The sequence below is a fragment of the Cavia porcellus genome, unplaced genomic scaffold (genome assembly GCF_034190915.1).
Source record: "Cavia porcellus strain 051 isolate PalLab524CR breed Dunkin Hartley unplaced genomic scaffold, mCavPor4.1 scaffold_9, whole genome shotgun sequence".
Classification (NCBI taxonomy): domain Eukaryota; kingdom Metazoa; phylum Chordata; class Mammalia; order Rodentia; family Caviidae; genus Cavia; species Cavia porcellus.
Window position 1 is genome coordinate 90,284,790 of NW_026947492.1, and position 23,219 is coordinate 90,308,008.

Sequence of the window (23,219 nt, forward strand, 5' to 3'; positions counted from 1 at the left end):
TCCAAGCTGGCCCTAATACGCCCTCCTTCTCTCTGTGGTGCTGGAGTGAGGCCGATGCCCTGAGAGATCTTAAGCACCTCTTACAGAAAACAGCATAGTCACTAAGTGGACCGAGCATGGGTCTCTGAATCACCACCAAAGGAAAAGCTACCCCAAACAGATGTGCAGCCAGAAATACTCACTGCAGTCCATTATGCAAGAAGCAAATAGAGAGAGCGCTTCCTTAGCTAAGACTGTCAATGAGGAAATAGTTCCCTGAAATAAGCTAGGAGTCTTCCAGGCTGCAGAGGGTGCCCTCACCCTCTGATACTTCATTTAAAAGAAAACAGTGCACGATGACAGTGTGCAGTTGTGGAGATGTCCCATTACCTCATCACGAAGCATGAAAACATAATTGTGTCCTGGCATTGGTCACTCAGGCTTCTGAGATCACAGGACAATACAATGGCATCTGCAAAATCAAAACTGTACAACCATATCCACTGTTTTGTGCACTGGGGATCAAACTCAGGACCTTGTGTTGCCAGGAAGGTGCTTATGCTGCTGAGGTCAATCCCCAGCACAGTAATGTTCACTTCCTGACAGACATCATCCAATCCCCATCCTATATACAAGGAGACTCAGGCAATCCAAGCCACACCTCCTTCTTTCTGTGTGTGTTGTTTGTTGGCAAATCTAGTGTAAGCCTCTCAGACTCATTATCATTAAACAACGTACCAGGAAGTAAAAAGGCCAACTTTAAAGTCCAGATCTTCAGGGTTAATAATGTGCTATCCTAAATGAAAAGCTTTTAACAATCCAGGAGCAACAGCCTGTGCCTGTAGCCACAGATATTTGGGACACTGAGGCAGGAGGATCATATATTCCTAGGAATTGGGTAGGGTGCTTGGTGATGGCAAAAGACAGCTGTATTTAATCAGTGCACACTGTCTACACATATGGAAACACCACATGGATGCCCACTAATGTGTACAATTAATGTGTGTCAGTAAAAAAGTATTCAATACACAAAGGCATGCCCTCAGCAAATGCTCATTTTCACCCCCTCAACCCAGCTGCATATATCTGCTATCTCTATGGTCCCCTCTATAAAAAGATCATAACAAGCATAAGCCATTTAAGTTGTCAAACAGGTAAGTGGCTTCTAACCAAAGCTCCTCTTTGCTTGGAGGGGAAATCAGCTTCCAGCTTCTGCCTCTGAGTAATTTTCCTAGGGGTGATATCAATCTTCCACCTAGCTCCTCATCCAGAATGGGGCAGGAAAAATGAATTCTCCAGGGATTCACACAATGTGCACAGAGCAGAGTCCAAGCCCTCTCTGTGGAGAGGGGAAACAGTGCTACAAGTAGAGAATGTCCCCTGGCCTCTGAAGCATACTTACCCCTCCTTCTGTTAGTCACAGGTTCTTAGTGAAGCTCGGGCCTACCCAGGAGAAAGACCACCTCCCCCATTCTCCCTGAAGCTCAGGGGCTCCACGCAACCCATTCTGGCAAAGAGGAGACAGGTGGAAGTCACACGGGCAGGGTCACACTTTCCACGTCTGGCTGCCCTGCGTGCTGGCTTAGCACTGATGTGGAAGTGAACACCTCCAGGGGCAGGGCAGACCCTAGAAACTGCAAGGCCCTGATAGAAAGAGTTGTCACATAAACTCTGGACAGCATGTATTCAATCTGCAGCATGAGACAGAGTTACACTTCGCTTAGTTTAAACCACTGATCTTGTAGTCTTTATCTCAGCACTTAATCCTGTATCCTAATCCACACAGCTTCGCTGGGGTTCCCTCATGGGCAGGCATAGACAGATGCCTGGGGAACCCGCAGGCGCACAAGCCTGTCTTCCTGCTCTATCTCCTGGCACAGCTGGCTGGCAAGTATTCCCACCTACTTGTTCGCAGCATTATAATCACCTTGATCTCTACTTAAAACAGACAGTCACAGGTCAGATCCTCAAAGACTCGCATTTGAGGGATTTAAAAAAAAAACAATTTTGAAAATTGTAGTCTTAACAATTTCCCCAACCAATTATAGTATTCAACTATGTTCTCTGTGGCCTGATGTCCAGGGATCCAGACGCAAATGTGAACTTCTTTCTTAAACTTTTTTTCTCCTGACATCTTTACTCCTGGCTTCCAACCTAGTACTCTGCTCGCTGACCCGCAGGTGAGCCTCCTCTGCCACATCGTTGGTTCCCATCATTCCCAGCTTGTGTGGCCCTGGATAAAAGCAGAGGCCTGATTAACCATCTTAATATCCTTGGTAGAAGCCTCCGAGAAGAAAAGAGAAGAACAGGAAAGGCAGGGAGTATTACCACTGAGTACCTTGCCGGAGCTAGCAAGAGACCTCAGCTCATGTCTTAGAGGACATTAAACAAACACTTATTGGGGCCTCATTCTCCTCTGCTAAGAAATGGTTCTATCATACAAAGGAATTACAAAGCAAACCTCTGGATATTCAGATTAAGCAAAACACAAATCTCTACAAAATCCAGACTGAGCCCCTTGGAATGGACATTATTACTACCCTCTTTAAAATTTTAAATACAGTATTTGAATATTATCTCATTTTATACTTCACCATCTTTCTGAGAAAAGGCTGAATCTCAGAAATTCTGTATGTATCCACAGCTACCTTACATCAGACTTCACTCAGAAAGAGCTGGTCTTCAAATTCAAGAATAAGCAGTTGTTCTAGTCTTCCAAAACCAAGATTCAACACTGAAAGATAGTTGCTCCAAATTCCTGTAGCCAGAAATCCCAGGTCATCAAAATAGGCCTCAAAACTGACACAGGATCCAAAGTCCAGTGCATCTGCAGTCTGCATTGAAAACCTCACCTCATGCGCTGACAATACCCACGGGAGAGCTCCCCAAATAGTTTGTCTGAAAGAGCGCAAGGGATCTGATGAGTGAGAACCCTGTGGTCCCTTAGACCCCTACAGGCTGGTAAATACCTCTCAGAGGCCCCTGAGGCAGTCTGAAGGATGAAGGGTGGAATTATTTGGAACCCCAGGAGCTGCGGTATTTACCATATTTTAGACCCTTTGCAAAAAGAAGTTAAAAAGTTCCCCACAACTTCTTGCAGCTTTTGTAAGGTAACTGAATTTTAACCAACCAAGCCAACCATTTCCAGGATTCATTACTGGGTCCTCAAGAAAATTTTAACATCAATAAAATTTGAAAGTTATTTTTCATTGATCAGACACACTCCAGAGTGATCTGTCTCCTCCTCCTCTAAAACTTGCAGACAATTAAAAGTCTCATCTAGGAATTCTCAAGCAGAGACGGCCTCTCTTGCTGCCTCTCAACTTTGAGAAGCAGAGTTGGTCCCTGTGTAACCCTCAAGGCACCCCAAAGCCTAGATGGGCTGTGGTTCTGCTCAGCACTTAAACAACCCTTGTCTACAAATGTTTCACCAGTGACCTTGGGAAGGCACAGCACAGGCACAAATCACCAAGGAAACACTTTCATCGGTCTGCCAGGCTTTGTGTGGCCAGTTCTCAGACAAGGCCACCTTTTTCACTGTGACCAGGTCTCCAAGACACAACAAAGCTGCTTCTTTCAAACCAGAAAGCCCACAGTGGCCTTGAATCAACACCGTATGTGGTACCTTTCACCACAATTGTCAGCACCCTATTTCAACTAAGGGATACCAAACAGTGCCCACCAAAGCATGGGATAATTAAAAAGTGAGCAGGAGAAACACTGGGTCAAAGAAGTCAAAGCAATAGACTAAGAAAGCATGCCATGGAGCCAGACCCCTGGGTGTCACTCATGGATCCATCATCTTAGTAGTAGACTCCTAACACATATTATGTGCAAGTACAAAGTTCCTCTGATGAATATGATCATTATGTAAATCTAAATTATACAGATAAACTTAATTTTTTAAAAATTATTTTAAAAATGATGATCCCTGGCAAAGCAACCGACAATCTATATTTCAGTTTCCTCCCTTTAAAGTAGAAAGAGTAATAGTACCTGCCTTGTCATAAGCATCGTATGTTACCATCCGTTTGTGGACTGAGCACTGACTAGGGATTTTTTACGCAATTTTAAAGATCTTGAAAAATGCTAACGTTCATTGTGTTTTTGGTTTTTGTTTTGTTTTGTTTTCTTGGTACCAAGGATCAAACTTAGGACCTCACACTTGCCAGGCAGGTACTGTGCCATTGAAATATATCCCCAGCCCACTAATGTTAACTGTGATTCTTCAAGAAACACAAAAATTACATTATGATTCCCACATTTATTTAATCTTGAAACTCTCACGTCCCAAAGGTATCTTATGTACCTTTGGTCCTTGAGAACTATCTGGGGAATCCCCACACCAGTAAGTGATTTGGGCCCTCAATCAAGCTGGAATTACTTCAATTTCAAAAGGTTCAACTCAGCAAAAGGAATCACCCTCATGGAAGAATACTAGAGGTAACAGATGAAAATGTTTACATAAAGCAAATTCACTAGTCAAAATCCTTAGGTGTGCTGAAAATTCTTTTCAAATTTTTCAGACTTGGAATGGCTTTGGGCTGTGCCATTTTCTACCTACACCTGGACAAATTACTAAACTTCCCTGAAGAGCAGTTTACCAATCGCAAGGATGAAAAAATAAATGTTATTATATCTTGGATAGGGGCAAAATTAAATAATGTAAGGAAAACAGTCACATTCTATGTCTCGGTCGAATTTGTGTCTTTTTTCAGGGAATCTCAAGAGAAGTGTAAATTCAACCTTCAAATTAGCACCATTTACAGGAAACCAGACAAAAAGCCCCAATCTCTAGCCCAGAATTCATCTGTAAACAAAGCTGAAGTCAAAAAGCACCAAATGATTTTATTCAGTCTTTTAAAATTGTACATAATCCTGTTTTGAACACTACAAAAAACTACAGAACATTCCCATCTCTTGTTAGCTTGAATCAAGATAAACTCAAAATGCTAGACATAAAATGCTCAGGAAACATGAATTATTTCATTTCCCCAAAGCTGAGAGCTTAGCAGCCAGAACCAAACCAGAGCAGAACTAAGGATAGCAAATGATCATCATTTTCAGATTCCCCAAACACATCCTGTATGTCTGCTATTTCTTTTGTTTTTTTCAGAACAGAGCAATTTAAGCAGTAGCTACCATAGTGTCTCTTTCCTTCAAATATTTGAATATACCTTCATATCCTATAGTATCAAACATAACAAGACAATGTAAAACCATTCAAGAGAATGACAGTATTACAGGGTATTCAAAACCAACTAACAGAAAATGAACAATGGTTACTATATTATCTCCTTGTCTATAAAAAATTTGTTATACTACCACATATAATAAAATCTAACAAGATACAACATGATAAAACCGATGGAGACAGAAGAACATAAGCTTGGTGGGACTTCAAAACAAGATGATATCCAGCAGCGCGTCCAGAGGTCCCGCGGATCTGTCCCTTGCTTCAACAGTGTTTGGACGGAACAGACCCGGGGACTCCTTTTTTTTTTTTTTTTTTTTCAAATCTCCCATCCACTCTCCAGGTACAAATTTTGGGACCATCTTCTCAACCATCTGCTCCTTCCAGGGCCAGCCTACACCGTTCTTTTGTGGGTAGCTCCTTCCCGCTGATCATCCATGACCTCTCAGATTCGTCAGAATTATTCCACCTAGGTGGAGGCTGCCATCAACCGCTTGGTGAATCTGCACTTGCAGGCCTCCTACACCTACCTCTCTCTGGGCTACTATTTCGACCACGACAATGTGGCTTTGGTGGGCGTGGGCCATTTCTTCCGTGAGCTGGCCAAGGAGAAACATGAGGGTGCCGAGCGTCTCCTGAAAATGCAAAACCAGAGCGGCGGCCGCGCGCTCTTCCAGGACGTGCAGAAGTCTTCTGAGGATGAGTGGGGTAGGACCCTGGATGCTATGGGAGCGGCTCTGACCCTGGAGAAGAGCCTGAACCAAGCTCTTCTGGATCTTCATGCCTTGGGCTCTGCCAAGACAGAGCCCCATGTCTGTGATTTTCTGGAGAACCACTTCCTAGATGAGGAAGTGAAGCTCATCAAGAAGACAAGTGACCACCTCACTGACCTCCGCAGGCTGGACGGTCCCCAGGCTGGGCTGGGCGAGTACCTCTTTGAAAGGCTCACCCTTAAGCACGACTAGGAGGCCCCAGAGCCTGGCAGTATCTGAGGGGCTCCAGCATCACTGGCATCAGGGCTTTGGCTAGACCCTCTCCCTCCAAACACTAGGCAGTTTTTTCACCTCTTTGGAGTCCCCTCCCAAATCTTGGACCAAAAGAAAAATAAAGCCTTTCATAGCAAAAAAAAAAAAAAAACAAGATGATATTAAATTAGCACTAGCTATTATGATGTCTTGTTTTCTACACAGCTAATTCTGACAAACCAGCAATGACTACAGACTAAATTACGCAGGGCTAGGATAATTTCCTGTCCTATTTTCCAGTCATTGACATTTCCCAGGGATCCCATAACCTCAAGGACTAACTCCCAACTTTGCATACTAAGAACTGTCTCAGTCAACCTAAAATTTCTTATCAGACCTTTCTGTTCTCCAAACTCCAACAAGAGAAAATACAGCCACCATTGCAACAAGAAAAATGAAATAAATGTCGTTGGCATGATTTGAGGGAAAGAACCTAAGAAGCTTCAGAAATAAACCCTGTTTGGAAGGTGAGACCTGTGAGGTCCACCCTAGGTAGCTCCATTGCTTGGCTCCCATATTTCTTCTGTCCTTTCTCAGTTTGAAGCGCACGCATTCCCAAACATGGCTCCTGACCTGGCCTATTCCTAATAAATCCAGCATGGGAAACCCAAGTGTTCCCCAAAAGCAGCCACCCTCACACATACTCATTTCCCTCTAAAACACTTAACATGCGCTCCGACCCTACAGTCTCTGATTCTCCAGGGAACCAGGCCAGGCCGAGCTCTCAAATATCTGATGTGGCCTGGAAGTCTCAAGTATCTTTCTTCAAACAAGTAGCCCTTTACGTTTCTTGAGTTTTCCTGTTTTAATAAAGACACTGGGACATGAATTCCTTCTTTTTCCCAAGTATATCTTTTTAAAACAATTTTTTAAAAGCAACTAAGCTGCGGCCTCACAGTGATAAAGGAGGCCGTGGGGAAAGCTGGGCAGTGGAGCAGCCTGAAGAATCCGGGCCTATTTTTCCTAAGGGGTGGAAGGTGGGACCTGTGGGTCAAACATTCGATTTCTAAAGTTGGGAAACTAGTTTATGGTTTAAAAAAATACTGAAGAAAAAAAAAAAAAAACAGGGGAGTCAACACAGTAGGAACTGAAGGAGGCATCTCTGGAAGCCATCTGTGGGCTGTGGTCTCACAGTCCCTACCCTACAAACCAAAGCCTCTGCTTTTTCAGAAACCCAGCAAGGCTGCTGCAGGGGCAGCTGCAGGCCTCAGCCCGGCTCTTTGCAGTTCCTGTGCATGGCTCCCACACACCGCCCTCCGCCCTTGGCTGGACCACAGCAACCGTCTCGGGGATGGGACCCCAGCAGTCAGGAAAGGCTGTGACCATCATAGACACAGAGAATCCAGCTGGGCTTGGCTCCTACTGACAATGCCATAGACAGCAGACCATCAGAGACTCCCTACCACACCGTCATTATTCACAACCAGATCCATCAATTAAAAGGGGAGGGGAGCTAAAAAAATCTAAAAACAAAACTCATTGATGGAGCCCATTTTCTCTGCAGAAACTGGGTAACTGTAAATTCATAAATTACAAAGTTACTTTTCTTTTTTTAAAAGTTCTCATGGATGAATACCCTCTGTCTGCACATAGCCAATGTTTAATGAGAGATTTTACCTAAAATAATATGCTCTTAGGTAAATATCACACCCTGCCCCTTCTGAAGCATTCGCTGTCATACTGTGAAGTCATCCAGGCAGCTATTTCTGTTAGTGTCTCCTCATCTAGAACCACTCCTCTCCCCATCCTCTATTCAGGAAACTGTTTGCACTACCTCTCCATCCTGCTCAGGGCCTTGGTACCTCCTGTCTCCTCTGTGAGGGACACTCATCCTTCTGATTCTCTCACAGTTATCACTTTTAGACTCAACTCATATGTTCCAGCCTCCATATGACAGGAGGACAGAGCATATTTGTTTTTGCTTCTCCACTCACCTATCTCTCACCTCTCTAATTTGGTTTTTTTCCACATTAGGATTGATCATTAGGATTGATTTTGCCCCATTTACCATCCGAAATCTCTCAATAGAGTGTACAAAAGACTGGTTGAAAAGCATGGTGAATATTCAGTATTTTATAGTTATTACAGCACAAGGCACACTCCCCCATCATCAATCCCCTCAAAATACCTCCCTTCTTGGGACACACTCATCCTATCACTCTTGCCACGTTCTGAAGCAGTTCTGAAAGTCCGCTGTCAGGAGTGTCTTCAGCTACACTGTCACGGCCACCTCTGTGTTCTGAACCCACTCGTGATGTGCACCTTTCATGTTCACTTTGACTTTGGGGAAGAGCCAGAAGTGACACGGTACCACACCAGTGGACATGTTGGATGCGGACACATGCTTAGTGTCTTTACAAGTCAGTCTCGCCACTGAATGGCACTCAGCAGCGGGGTTCTTCGAAAGGAACCCACGAAACAGAACTTCCAGAAGAAAGGCAGGCGTGTTGGTGGATGCCTGCATTCTGGAGCTGAGGCTGGGAGGATCACCATGAGTCTGGGCTACCTATCGAGTTCAAGGCCAGCCTGCAATACAGACGAGGACCTTGTGTCAAACATATGGTGGCTGAGTGTGTTTGGAATTCTTTTGGCATCTTCTAGTGTGTTCCATTGACCCACTGTCGGGAGTGTCTAGTGCACTCTGGACCCCGGGAAGAGGCACACACACACCAGATCGGGACACGGGGGGTGTAGCACGAGGAAAAGAAACAGAGAAACACGGCAATTGCAACTACACCGCACTGCACTGCACTGTACACCAAGTCTTTATTCTAGGATTCTTATATAGTAAACCGGATCAACTCACAGAGCACAGACGATTAACTAGTGAAAAAGCATTCTTTATGACAAGCTACAATGTGACAGACTATAATGTTTATCTAAACTATCTAAGTGAAGCAAACAAGCAAAATCAGTTTTTGCAGCCCCTCTAACCCAGGAGGAACTTCATTAGCCCAAGAATGTTGTTAATTATGTTTGTTGCTAGTGTCACAATGGTGGCCGGCCACTTCCTTGTGACTCTGTAAACAAAGCCAAGTCACACAGCATGGGTTCAGAGAGGGGGGAACATCCCCACTGAGAACAGGCATTCCTGTCCCGCCTCTGTCTCGCATACCGGGGGCTATTGTTTACTGCAGGTCCCGAGGGGGCTAGGGTCTTCAAAGTGACTCCTCATCCCCCACACTTCCTTCCTTTTTATTTTTTAAGAACAATTTTTATAAGACCAGATTATTTGTAGCATTTTGTCTTATGTAGTAAACATACACAAGAACTATGGCAATGAGAGCTATAATCAAGCTAAGTCTCATGACGCTTAAAGTGTGGGTAAAGCTTTGCCAAATTTTTTTAGGGTCCAGCCCTTCCAAGGAATGAGCAAGCAATTGAGCAAACTGTGTCAGAGATTCATCATCATTGTGCTTTGCAAAATCTTTGTCAATTTGATTATGCAAAGATTCTATTTCCTCCCGGGCAGAAGTGTTTCCATTTAGATACATTTTAATCATTTCCCATTCATTTTTTGTTTGATTATATGGTCCTTGTGTTATACAGAAAGTAGTTGAATTTCAATCACATTTTAAAAACACCTGATGCTGAAGAGCCAATTTTTTTTTTATCTATTTAACTGTTTGTTTAAGAAGGTCTATTTGCTGCTGTAGTTTAGCATTTATTTGCCATTGGGTTAACCAAAGTTTATGAGAATTTTCATGCCATTGTTTTATAACATGTTTTTCTTGTAAAGAGGTTTGTAAAGCTATTTTTGAGACTGCTGCTAAAGATGCCACAGTTATCAGACTTAACAATATAGCGACCACTATTTTAATAAATCTTTTTGTATGTTTTAACAGATGTTGAAAAACTTCAGTAGTAACAGAAATTACTGGGTCTTGAGACCATGGTCGAGTCAGACTTATAGGTAACCAAATATGAGTTTTTTGTTGTAAAAGCATAACTGAAAAGGTTTAGTGAAACTCAATGTGCTATTTAAACAGGTAAACAATTGACGATTTAAACAAGTATAAGAAAAATGTGTAAAATTAAAAGTTCCCAATAAAAAGACATAAGGCAGAGGTGCACAAACAGTAATATTATATATCATAAACTTAAAAACAAGTTTTTAGGGTTTAAAGGCTTCCCTGTTTGAAGGACAAGCCGTTGACCTTCTTGGGTCAATTTTTTTATTTGTCCCCATGTAGGGAGAAGGTTTAAATTTGGTCGCCGTGAATGGCGGTGGGAATTTTTTAGCTGTAATCTGGCCACGGTGGCAACAAGAACAGGTTTGTTATCTTTATGCTCTAGCTGGTTTCGAGCTCGCTTCAGAGGATATGGTTCCTCGGGGAGTTGTCTCCGGGATTGGCGAAGAGGGCCTCGAGGCGCGGATCTTGATCCATCGTCTAGGGACCCATTGTTGAATCCCATGTTTTGTGGAGATATAACCAAAACCTCTCCCCTTATAAAGCAATGTACCCTTCTCTCATTTTGTCTCTGGGGCTGTTTTAGTGTAAATAGGCTCATTAATCACATATGGGTGTTGTTGCTGTTCGAAATGTCTTTTAGCCCTTGTTAATATTTCACCTTGTAGTAAATTGAGAAAATTTAAAATAAACAATACTTGATGCAGCAATTTTTTTGGACTGTTTTGCAATTTAAACAGTATTGGTATCTGAATATCCTCCTGACTACTCCTTTTTAATTTTTTAATTTGCAACTTAAGAGTGCCATGTGCTCTTTCAACAATAGCTTGACCCTGGGGATTATATTTAATCTCTGTAACATGAATGATATTATGGAGATCACAAAATTGTTTAAATGTTTTGCTAATATAAGCGGGTCCATTATCTGTTTTGATTTTAGAGGGAATTCCCATAACTGCAAAAGTCTCCAATAAATGTATAATAACATTTTTAGTGGATTCTCCCTGTTGGGCAGTGGCCCATAGAAATGAAGAATAAGTGTCAATAGTTATATGCACATAAGAAAGCCGGCCAAAAGAGGGCACATGTGTAACATCTATTTGCCATAACTCATTGGGTTGAGTTCCTCTAGGATTAACACCTGAGGGGGTAATTCGTAAGTGTAATGGCCTGCAAATAGGGCAGGCTTTTACAATTTGTTTAGCTTTTGTAAAGGCTATCTTATATTTAAAATGTAAATGTCCGGCATTAGCATGATTAAATTGATGTTTTTTTAACAGGTGTAGTAAACATAACTAAAGAATCTACTGCTCTATTATCTGCTACTAATGGTCTAGGTAACTGAGAATGAGAATGTAAATGAGTAAGGAAATAAGAATGATTTTTTTTGAACATGTATTTGTAATTTTTTAAATAAAGACAATAAGGTAGGTTTATTAGAATATAACACAGCTGAATAGATATTTGTCACTACTCCAACAGAATAGGCTGAATCAGCTATAATATTAATAGGTTGGTCAGGAAAATCTAAAAACACTTGTAATATAGCAAAAAGTTTATTTTGTTGCACAGAATTAAAATTTGTCTGACGTACCCAATGAGATTTTTGAGTCTAATATGCAGCTTTATTTTTCGATTTATCTATAAATATAGTCAAAGCTTGTGGAATTGGTTGTATAGCTAATAAAGTATTAACCACAAATTGTTGACATCTAAAAAAGTCCCATAATTTACTTTTAGGAAAATGATATGAAAAGGTTTTTATGAAATCTGCTAAGATAATTTGTAAGGTTTTAGTAATTGATAACAAATATTTTCATTGTTTCTTAGTTAAGGGGATAACTATATTATTTATATCTTTTCCTATCAAAGTTATAGAACGAGCTCTACCATTCATAATTAAAGAGGCAACCATATCAATATAAGGCATAACATTTTTAGATTGTTTAGTTTTAGCGAATACCCATTCTATTGGCATAGCATTCTGACCCAAAACTGCAGAGGGATATTGAAAAGTATTAATAATATATAAAGTTAGAGGCAATTGAGGATCAATCCTAATTAAAAATATATCCTTAATTTGTTGTTTTACAAACTGTAATTTTTGCTCTGCTTCTGTTGTTAATGTACGAGGGCTAGATGGGTCTGAAGAGCCCTGTAAAGTAGCAAACAAATGCTGTAATGCCTGAGTAGGAATACCTAGTGTGGGACGGAGCCAATTGATATCTCCTAGTAATCGTTGAAAATCATTAAAAGTAGATAATTTATCTCTTTGAATGGTCAGGGTAAAGGGCTAAACTCACACGCAAATCTCTCTGTACACAACCAGGTTACTTTAAATAAATGTAAATTAATTGTCATTTGTTTTTTTTTTTTTTTTTTAAATTTGGGAAGCAAAGGCTTCGGTTTGGACGCTTTTTCACTAGTTAAAGCGATAGCATCATTTTGGACTACAGTTTGCTCCTCCTCTGTGAGGGGTAATTCCTGAATAACTGGTTTAATTTCTTGTTGGAGATTTTCTACAATATGTTCATCTTTCATAGATTTAATAAAGAGTACACAACCGACCAAATAGCCCAAAAACGTAAAGGAATTTTTTCATCCTGTCGCATAGCCTTCTCTATATTAGCTCTCGCCCTCCTGCATAATTCTACATCCAAAGTTCCTTCATCCGGGAACCAAGGATTATATCCTTTAATTGTATGAACACACATATCCAAGTCAGCTGATCTGAGCGATATGCCATACATAGAAAGTAAATGCTTAAGAATTTTTAAGAAAGGAGAAGAGAAATATTGTCCCATTTCCCCATAGTAAATATATATACACTCACCTCTCCTAAGCGACCGTCGGGGTCCCTGATTCGGGCGCCACTTGTCGGGAGTGTCTAGTGCACTCTGAACCCCGGGAAGAGGCACACACACACCAGATCGGGACACGGGGGGTGTAGCACGAGGAAAAGAAACAGAGAAACACGGCAATTGCAACTACACCGCACTGCACTGCACTGTACACCAAGTCTTTATTCTAGGATTCTTATATAGTAAACCGGATCAACTCACAGAGCACAGACGATTAACTAGTGAAAAAGCATTCTTTATGACAAGCTACAATGTGACAGACTATAATGTTTATCTAAACTATCTAAGTGAAGCAAACAAGCAAAATCAGTTTTTGCAGCCCCTCTAACCCAGGAGGAACTTCATTAGCCCAAGAATGTTGTTAATTATGTTTGTTGCTAGTGTCACAATGGTGGCCGGCCACTTCCTTGTGACTCTGTAAACAAAGCCAAGTCACACAGCATGGGTTCAGAGAGGGTGGAACATCCCCACTGAGAACAGGCATTCCTGTCCCGCCTCTGTCTCGCATACCGGGGGCTATTGTTTACTGCAGGTCCCGAGGGGGCTAGGGGCATTCAAAGTGACTCCTCATCCCCCACAACCCACCAGTCCATTTTTTTTTTTTGCTAGTACAATGATTTTATCATAAAAGCTCTGTACTATAATGTGAAGACAGGGATTCAAATGTTCCCTACTTTGCCTGTGTTGCCCAGAATTTTCTTTGCTATACTAGTCCCAAACAGCTCCAGATGAATTGTAGGGAATGTTTTCTCTAGTTCTCTGGGATATGTGAATGGCATTTTGATTGGGATTGCATTAAATCTGTATCAAAGTTTTGGGAGCATGGCCATTTGCACTATGCTGGTTCTTCCTACCCAAGAGCTAGGGATATCTCTCCATTTTCTGATATCCTCTGCCATCTCCTTTTCAGAGCACTGTAGTTTTCAAAGTAGAGATCCTTTAATACTTTTGTTATATTGATTCCTATGTATTTCATTTTGAGGGAGCTATTAGGAAAAGTGTGGTTTCCTTAATTTCTTTCAGTGAGTTTATTATTTCTGTAAAAGAATGCTATTGTCTTTTGAGTGTTGACTTTGTACTCAACTATGCTATTGAATCTGGTTATTAAATCTAGCAGTCTTTTGGTGGAGTTATTGGGGTCTTCTATGAGTAGTATCATATCATTCACAAACAATGATAATCCAACTTCTTCCTTTCCAATCTTCATTCTTTTTATTTCTTTCTCTTGTCTAATGGCTCTGGCTATTTCCAGAATTATGCTGAACAGAAGTGGTGACAGTGGACATCCTTATCTGCTTCCAAACATGTTCACTGGCAGAAAGATAGTTCTTTAATAAATGGTGCTGAAAAAACTGGCTTTCCAAACGCTGAGGACTAAAACCAGACCCATGTCTCGCATCACTCAACTAAAGTCAAAATATTTAAACAGAAACATTAAATCTGCTCAAAGATCAGACAGAACCCTTGAAGACACACAAATGGAGGCAAAGATATCATGAACAAAATGCCAAGGGCACAGGAAAGCCTACAAAGAATCAACAACTGGGATCTCATTGTATTCAAAAGCTTTTTTCACAACAGAAAAATCACAAGCAAAGTAAAAAGACAACACACAGAGTGGGAGAAAAAGTCTTAACAGATTCTTCCTCAGGCAAAGAACTAATATTTAGAACTTATAAAGAACTGAAAAGAAAAAATCAGACTTCTCCAAATTTAAAGACCCACTTCAAAAATGGACATGTAAAATGAATAGACACTTCTCAGAAGTACAATGGAAAATAAATATGAGGAAAGTGTTCAGTGCCAGAGGTCATTAGAGAGATGCAAATTAAAACAATGCTGAGACTCCATCTCAATCCAGAAAGAATGGCCTCTATCAAGAAATCAACCAATAACAAATGCTGGAGGGCTTGGGGAAAAAGGAACCCTTCTTCACTGTTGGTAACAGTGTAGACTGGTACAAACACTGTGGAAATCGGTTTGGAAATTTCTCCAAAAACCAAGACTGGAAGTTCAATTTGACACAGCTGTTCCCTTTCTTAGAATCTTTCCAAAACAAAAGCAGCTAACCACAGTGATACATGTTATCCACATTTATAGCACCATAATTCATAACAGTTAAATCTAAGAAACAACCAAAGTGCCCATCAACTGACCAAGGGATAGAAAAGATGTGGGCATTTTTTACATAAAGGAGTGCTACTCAACCATAAAAAAGGATAAACTTGAGATATTTATAGCTAAATGGATTGTCTTTGAGATCATATTCGGAAGTAAAATAAATTGGACAAGCCTGTAAATATCACGTTGTTTCTCTGGTATGAGAAACTGTAAGCATAAATAAATACCAAAAGGTATGCTAGATACTGTGAAATAGGAAGAAATTGTTCAAAAGGAAATGGAAGCTGGGGGCGAGAAGGAAGGGAAAGAAAAATGAGGGGAAAATGGAAACAAAGCTTTGTAAATGGGGAGGGAAAGAGGGGTTGCAGGGAGAGGAGGGGGATGGGACTAAAGAGGAACTAAGACTTATCATGTACTGGAACAAGTTCTCTATTATGAATGTGACCAGTATGTATATCTAATTTCAACCAATAAACTTAATTTTTTTAAAAAAAAATGAGTCCTTGTCCCAAAATAAAAAAAATATAAAATGACAAGAAATCAGGTTAAGTTTCGAGTAACAGGGGTCTATTTAAAGGGAATTAATGGCAATGTAGTTTTTACTGTAATAAGTTTTATGTAAGTATTCACCATGTATTTTGATCACCCTTGAAAATTTCCTGAGGAACTTTTGCACATCCTCTTTTAAGTTAAAATCCACCATGATTCTTATTCTGAAGAAGTGTCTGAAGCAGATTAGTATCTTATGAAAAATGAATGAATTCTAATTTGGCATATTGGTAAACTGAGGTACAGTTGGGCAGCTGTCCAGTCTCCTAGATATTCAGTTCATGACCCCTGTCTCAGCATCACGGCCACTGGGCCATTCTCATTAGTGACCTAAGCTTATGGACTACCTTCCACCCAGAACTCAGCAGCTCAGGGATTTAATCTGTCTTTCATCAGTGACAGTGCCCATCTGTCCACATTTCTCTCTTTGGAACCAGCTGAGTGAATAAACATTACACAGAAATGCACGTGTTTCACAACCACCATTTCTAAAGGACATCGAAGATAGTTTTTAAAATTCTCTAGAAGTATTCCACTGAACTTAAATATTTTTATGCACAGATATTAATGAAATTGTGACTTTCATACTAAAAAAGTAAAGGTTAATGGCTACATTTGCTGTTTTTCCATTTCTCAAACACTATGCAATTCAAAATCTACTAAGCATATATACAAATATGAGCAATTTGTCCAAAACATTATACTCTATTGCTATGTTACGTTTTGTCTTCAATTAAGGTCAAAAGGCACCTGAACAGCTTCATTTCTTTCAACAAAGATTTAACTTTTACTTAATTAGGGTTTTCCTGAAAACCTCTTCATCTTCTTGACATCTTTCTGTTCACTTCCATCTCTGCCTGAAAATTACTGCTTCCAAATTCACATCACAGCCTCTATGCATCCTCTTTATCTTCATCTGTGCCCTTTAAACTCTCTCTTCAAGCTACATACAAAGATAAAATGATGTAAACCTAGAGTACCAGTGGCTCATCACCCAGATCTCAGAGCATCTCTCAGGGGTGCACATTTCCAGCTGTAACTCTTTAAACCTTTTCAACAGGAAGGTCCCATAGAGAGGCAAGTGATCCCACCAACTAGATGAAAAATATATGCCTGACATTTATCACCCTTTTCTTCCCTTCTATAATTTTTTTACCAATGCAACTAAAAATTGAAACAAAGTAATTGCAAGCAACTCTGTTATGTGGCTTGTACAACATGATTTTCAAAAAAAAATCACCAAAGCACACTACATGCTCGGAGCAGAACACTTCAAAGCAGCCCAAGTAAGAATTCCTGTCTCCTCCCTCTCCACCTGCCAGCGTTCCACGCAGAATTACACCCAGCACATTCCCGCATTACTATCATCCCACCTCTGAACCTCCATTATCTGACTTAGCCCAACACCCTGTCCTCTGAGCTGGAGTCTAGATCCTAGATAATGGCAGCAACCTCCTGTCTTTCTTTCTCCAGCCGCCACAAGCCATCTCCCACTAAGCAGTCAGTGTGATCTTTCTAAAGCACAAATCTAATCAAGCTGTGCCTGCGGTATCGGACCCTTGCACGACTCCTCACTGGCCGCTGAGTGCTGCACCTCTGCGCACTGCTTATATCTTTCGCAGTCGGGCACCTGCCTGACCCTGGAGACTCAGCTCTTGCACCCTGGCCTTCTCCCTTGGTTAAGCTCCCCACTATCCAGCACACTGAAAGTTTCCTCATTCCTCCAGCTCACTCTGATCTCCACCTCTCACCTCCTCACTCATGCTTTATCCAGAACACCCTCCCATTTGTGATGTCTTGGCTGAGGTCTTCTTACTCCTCTCTAAAACTATGAAGTGTGATTCTCCGAGTGAGGCAGGGTGCCTCGACCCCCGTGTTTCTTTTACCAGGACATTAACCACGTCACCTCTTTCATAGACTGTCTTCAGTCCTGACGCTAAAGTCCAGCATCTGTCATCACAAAGTGTTTGACAGGATTTCATTAATGTCTCCTGAGGATGCTGATAAAGAAGCTTATACCCTAACAAGATCATAGCTCTAAGTCTAAAGTCTCTTGAATCACAGGAATCCTGTACTGCTTTAAAATCCGTATTTGAAAGTTTTGAAGTTTTGTATACAAACTTCAAAAGCAACATGGATAGAAACTTTTTAAGGCAAGATTCCAACTTGCTCTTTTCCTTCTCAAATGGAAGAACATTAACAAGTGAAACCAGGCCCTATGCGGTACCTGACTAAGGAAAGAATTAAACATTTAGGTTTATACTAAAAGTTCAGTATAAAGTGGCAGTATACTGTTAATTCACAAAAAAGACGGTTTTTCTTCAGGAGTTTCATCAGACCATTAACACACTTCCACAGTTCCCTGCCCTGTCCTCTGACCCTCCGTTCTGACATTCTTCATAAACTACCTGAAAGCGAGAAATGATTTTAAAATTATCTTTAAGTCATTCGTAATCAGGAAGGCAAATCTGCTACTTGAAAACTTCGGAATGAATTCCATTTGAACAATCTGTTTCTCACATAATCTCTAACAATCTCAGGGTGGAAACCTGGTAAATATTTCAAATGGCAATTAGGAGCCAATATCTGCCTTCCTCCCTTTGGAAGAACTCAGACAGGATTAGGAAATGTCTCCAGAAACTAGGAAGAGAAGGAAAATGATATTTATTGCGTTCTTGATTTGTGACACATGTAGGTGTTACTCACCTATGTGCTCGCAATGATTCCATGGCATGGGGACCAACACCTTCACTCTTATGTACCAAGGCTGAGATAAACTAGAGACAAACAGAAAGGCCCTCAGCCAGTAACTGAGGGACCAGGACAGAACCCAGGTCTACCTAGCATCACAGGAGAAAGCTTTTGCTACCACAAAGACTCAGAAAACTGAAATCTCTTCTGAATTAGTAAAAATATATTTAAGAGATGCCTTTTAGGAAGTAAAATGCTCCTCTTCCTCTCATAGTACTCCACAGAAAGCTTTTTCTTAGCTCTCTCATTTCCAGCTTTCCATCTAATTATGCTTGGATGTAATTTTATCTATAATTTAGGAATAAAATTGAAAAACAGAAGATTTACCATTATATCTTACAGAGCTTCATCTCCTGGAAGAATGTTCAATTAGATTTAATCTGCATTAATTAAGCTTTCCATTTTAACAAAGCTGTATTCGAATCAGAAAAAGTAAACATTAAATCTGAGTGCCACAAAGATAGTTTGGCAAGACAGATTCATCTCTGTTGCTCATCCAAGGCCAGATAACACCACTCAATTTGTACTGTTAAAAAAAACCCATCACATTTGAAATAGAGGCTAGAACTAGTAAGAGAACCCATTTTATTACATGAAAGAGCCTATTTTAGTTACTCCTTCCAGGTACATTTTTCAGTAGTCTTTACAGTTACGTTTTCCAGTTCATTTTATCTGCCCACCTAACATATCCATGGGCGCTCAACTGGCTCAGTTACCAAGGGAACTTACAGATGTTGCTTTGCCAAGAAGTTCACTCTCCGTTTGAGGAATCACAGCTCTCCACATGGTCCACCCTTGACAGCTGGGTTCCCACCAGTGCGGGAGAGGTTGGCCTTCGTTAGAGGGAAACTCGGCCACTGAAGAAACCCTTCTGCCACTATTTCAGTGTGGCCGTCTGAGAGACTAGCCAGACGTCTAATTAAGATTGATTTCCAAAGTACAGTTCCAAAATACAGTTTGGAAAAGGTCGTTCGGTGATCACTTCTGTGTACCAATAAAGGTGATGGAAGGAGTTCAGGTTCTAAACTCTGTTCCCCCGTGGTGTCTCAGCAGCAAAGGTGACTTCAGACTGGACACTGAGCATCATCAGACCGGCTGGGAGACGGGCAGCACTTTTCTTTCATCACCAAACTAGGGGAAATGACGGTTTTTCTTTCTCTGGCCACCCTGATACCTGTCTCTCCTCAGCACCAACTGCCCATCTGATGGCATCATTGTCCTTATCATCATCACCATGATGCCTTTCAAGCTGAGACTCTGGTGCACCGAGTACTGCGCTATGTGTTTTACAAGTACTTCCACACCTCACGGAAAGTCCAACGTGCTGTTTATTTCAGTCTCCAGATACCAAAACCCTTGCCCCTTTCTCCATCCTGAGCAGTCTCCATATATAGCACATCCTGGATGAAATCCTGTCCTATCCCTGGGACAATACATTCCACTGAAATGTGAAACCCGCCATGAAGGCTCTAAACCACTCCAGCCAGAGATAGAGACACTGACATTTATTCATTCAATATTTATTTATTGAGTACAAAAAATGGGCCTAAGAGTGTCAGTTAGACAGACCCCTCTGTGAGACAGACGGCTACATATAGTTCTTTCAGTGTCTGGGCACAGACTAAGTGAAAAGCATCCAACCAGTCAAGAGAGACACTGCCAGCTACTCCAGTGCCCAGCCTTGCCATGCTACAAGATCTGCTTTTCCAATACAGTGTGGTGCAGGTGAAATGATGCTTGACTTTTACAGGGCAGGCCTTAAACCTGACCGAGGGTACCATGATGAAATTCTACATACAGAAGAAGCTACTGACAGCCCACCTCCGTCAACACAGGTTGGTCTACGCAGAACTAGACAGACAAGTTAAATAACACAACTGAAAGCGACTACATATAAGGTTCTCTCTCCATCTATATCTATGTCTATATCTACATCGAGATAGAGATAGAGATAGAGATAGAGATAGAGATAGAGATAGAGATAGAGATAGAGATAGAGATAGAGATATAGACATAGAGATATCCCTACAAACACAAAAACTACCCGGATTTGAAACGGTCGACTTGGATGTAAAGTATTGAGCGTGTGAAAGAACACCAGGAAAAAGCAACCCAACCTTTTAAAAATCACACAGCAATATTTTATGTTCTCAATTAACAATACAAGCAGAAATTACTCATTAGGAAATTTCTGCTTAATCACCTAGAAACTTGTTACCATCCCTCTAACCAGGATCAAAGAAGAAATCAAACCATAGAAATTCGGAACCATAGAAAAGTATAAAAATGGAAACAATGTAGCAAAACCAATGGGCTATAATCAAAACAACACCCACAGTAAGACACAATGTCTTCAGTTACTTTAACAGTACTATAAATAGAAAATACTGAAAACAAGGGGACTAAACATTAAGCAAAGAGTAAAAACACCAAGGAGAAAATCCAAACAAAAATAAAATGGAGAAATCAATGAATTTGCGATGAAAGACAGTAGATGATCAATAAAACTAAGAACTGCTTCATTAAAAAATTCAATAAATTACCCAACCTCATGATGAGTCTGGTCAGCAAAAAAGAATGAAGCACATCCATTTCACAAGAGAAAGCAGAACCACGAATGCAAAACTTGCTTTAGGTAAAAGAGAATATAATACCCAATTATTTTCCAAATAACACAAATCTAAATTAAACGTGGTTTTGTCACAACTGTAATCTGATTCAAAGAAGAGCTTAAAATTAACTAAATAATACTTTACCATAAAAAAAAACAGAAAAATCAACACTTTTCTATAACAACATCATCAGCTTCCTCCTCCCCAACATACTATCTCAACCTAAATAACTTTTGGACTTTTCAGACCAAATATTTTCTATATGTCTCTAATTTACATTTTCATGTACTTCTTATCTCTAAATTTTTTCAGGCTAATTATATCAGAAACAATTACAGGAGACGTATTTCCTATATTTTAAGCCAATCGGGAGCATACAAAATTTTCAAAATAAAAGTCACAGATGACAAACTCACACCTAACATCATGCTCAGTGGGGAAAAGTTTGAAGGTGTTCCTGTAAGGTTCTGTGAAGTTATAGGTTACAAAACTAACATATCAAAGTTGGTGATGCTTCCTTACACCAATAAAAAGCTAAAATTAAATCAATAGAATAATTCCATTGATAAGTTAGGGATAAATGAAATACTTAGGGATAAATTTAAGAGTAAAACATTTCTAAACAGAAAATTATAAACACCAATGAAAGAAATTGAAGATGTAAATAAATGAGAAGCTATCTCACGTTCATGGATTGAGTTAATATGTTTAAAAGATTTATAACAGTATACTATCCAATCTATGCAATCAATAGATTCAATACAAACTCTATTAAAAATTATCAATGACATTGTTTGCTGGAACACAGCTTGTAACAGGCACATAAATATAAATCATCATAAATATTGAAACCCACATATTTCATACCAAAAACCAAATCAAAAAAAATGACACTATGGGAGAGGCTGGGACAAGGAAAGTGATGGGTGAGAATGACTAAAGTATGTTATGTGCAAGAACAAATCTACCACAAGAAAACCCTTTCATCTACCTAAATGATATGCATTAATAAAACTAGAAGGATCCTAAAATTAATATGCAAGCATACACACAAAAAATTAACAGTCGAAGGGCTTTTGACAAAAAAGAGCAAAACTAAAGACATGACGTTATCTGATTTCAAAATGCCCTATGTCACTATAATAACCAGAGCAGCAGGCTACTGACATAAAATAAAACAACAGGCAGATCACTGGAACAGAATAAAGAACCCAAAAATAAATCTACACCTTCCCAATCAACTAGTTTTCAACAAAGGTACCAGGAACACAAAGGGAAAAAACATGTATAGTCTTTTCGGAAAACTGGCTATCAGCATGCAGGAGAAAGAAATTGGATTATTATCTCACACTGAACACAAAAATCAAGGTGGCTTAATGACAAAACTTGAGGAAAAAATTTATGGTTTTCTTATATGTGACCCCAACAGCAGAAGTGGGACAAAAGAAAAAATAAACAAGCGGGATTACAATAACCTGGAAAATTTCTGCACAGCAAGCAATCAAAAGAGTAAAGAGACAATTTATGGAATTGAAGGAAATATTTCCAGATTGTAGTTCTGACACTGAGCACACACATGGAAATGAAAGAAGTCAACAGCAAGAAAACAAGTAACCCAATATTCAAACAGACAAATTCTACTTCTAGATAGAATATCAAAAGAAGACGTACAAATGGTAACAAGTAGATGAAAACATGTTCAGCCTTACTAACACCAAGGAGATAGCATTTCACAACTGTAATAATGACGATCCTCAAAAATAGAAAAGATAAACATTGGTAAGGGGCTGTAAATACAGGAAGCCTCACATGCTCGATGCGGGTAATGTTCAGTACAGCCATTATGAAAACTAGCATGGGAGTTTCTCAAACATTTAAAAATAGAGGTATCATTGGAGCCAGCAATGTCAAAGGAAAGGGAAGCAGTATGTTACAGAGATTCCTGACCTTTCTCTTTACTGTAGCGTTACTCAAAATAGACAAGCTGCAGAACCAACCTAAGTATCCGCCAACAGATGAACAGATAAATAAAATGCCCTGCATGTATATGATGAAATACTGCTCAGTCATAAAAAGAAGAGCAAGCCCCTGCCATGTGCAATGCAGGAGAACCTGGAGGACAGGATGCTAAGTGAAAGAGGCCAGCCAGGAAAACTAATACCACGTGACCTCGTAGAATGCAGAATTTCAAAACCTGATTTTATAAAAGATAAAAG

At 40.2% G+C, this 23,219-nt stretch overlaps 1 protein-coding gene and 1 pseudogene across 4 annotated transcripts in view; one reads left to right on the top strand and one right to left on the bottom strand.

The window, feature by feature from the left end:
- LOC100725615 (protein kinase C-binding protein NELL1) overlaps window positions 1-23,219 on the bottom strand; it is a 625,998-nt gene that overhangs the window by 513,449 nt on the left and 89,330 nt on the right. The gene's annotated exons all lie outside the window — the stretch shown is intronic.
- On the top strand, window positions 5,404-6,313 carry LOC100722122 (ferritin light chain-like; annotated as a pseudogene).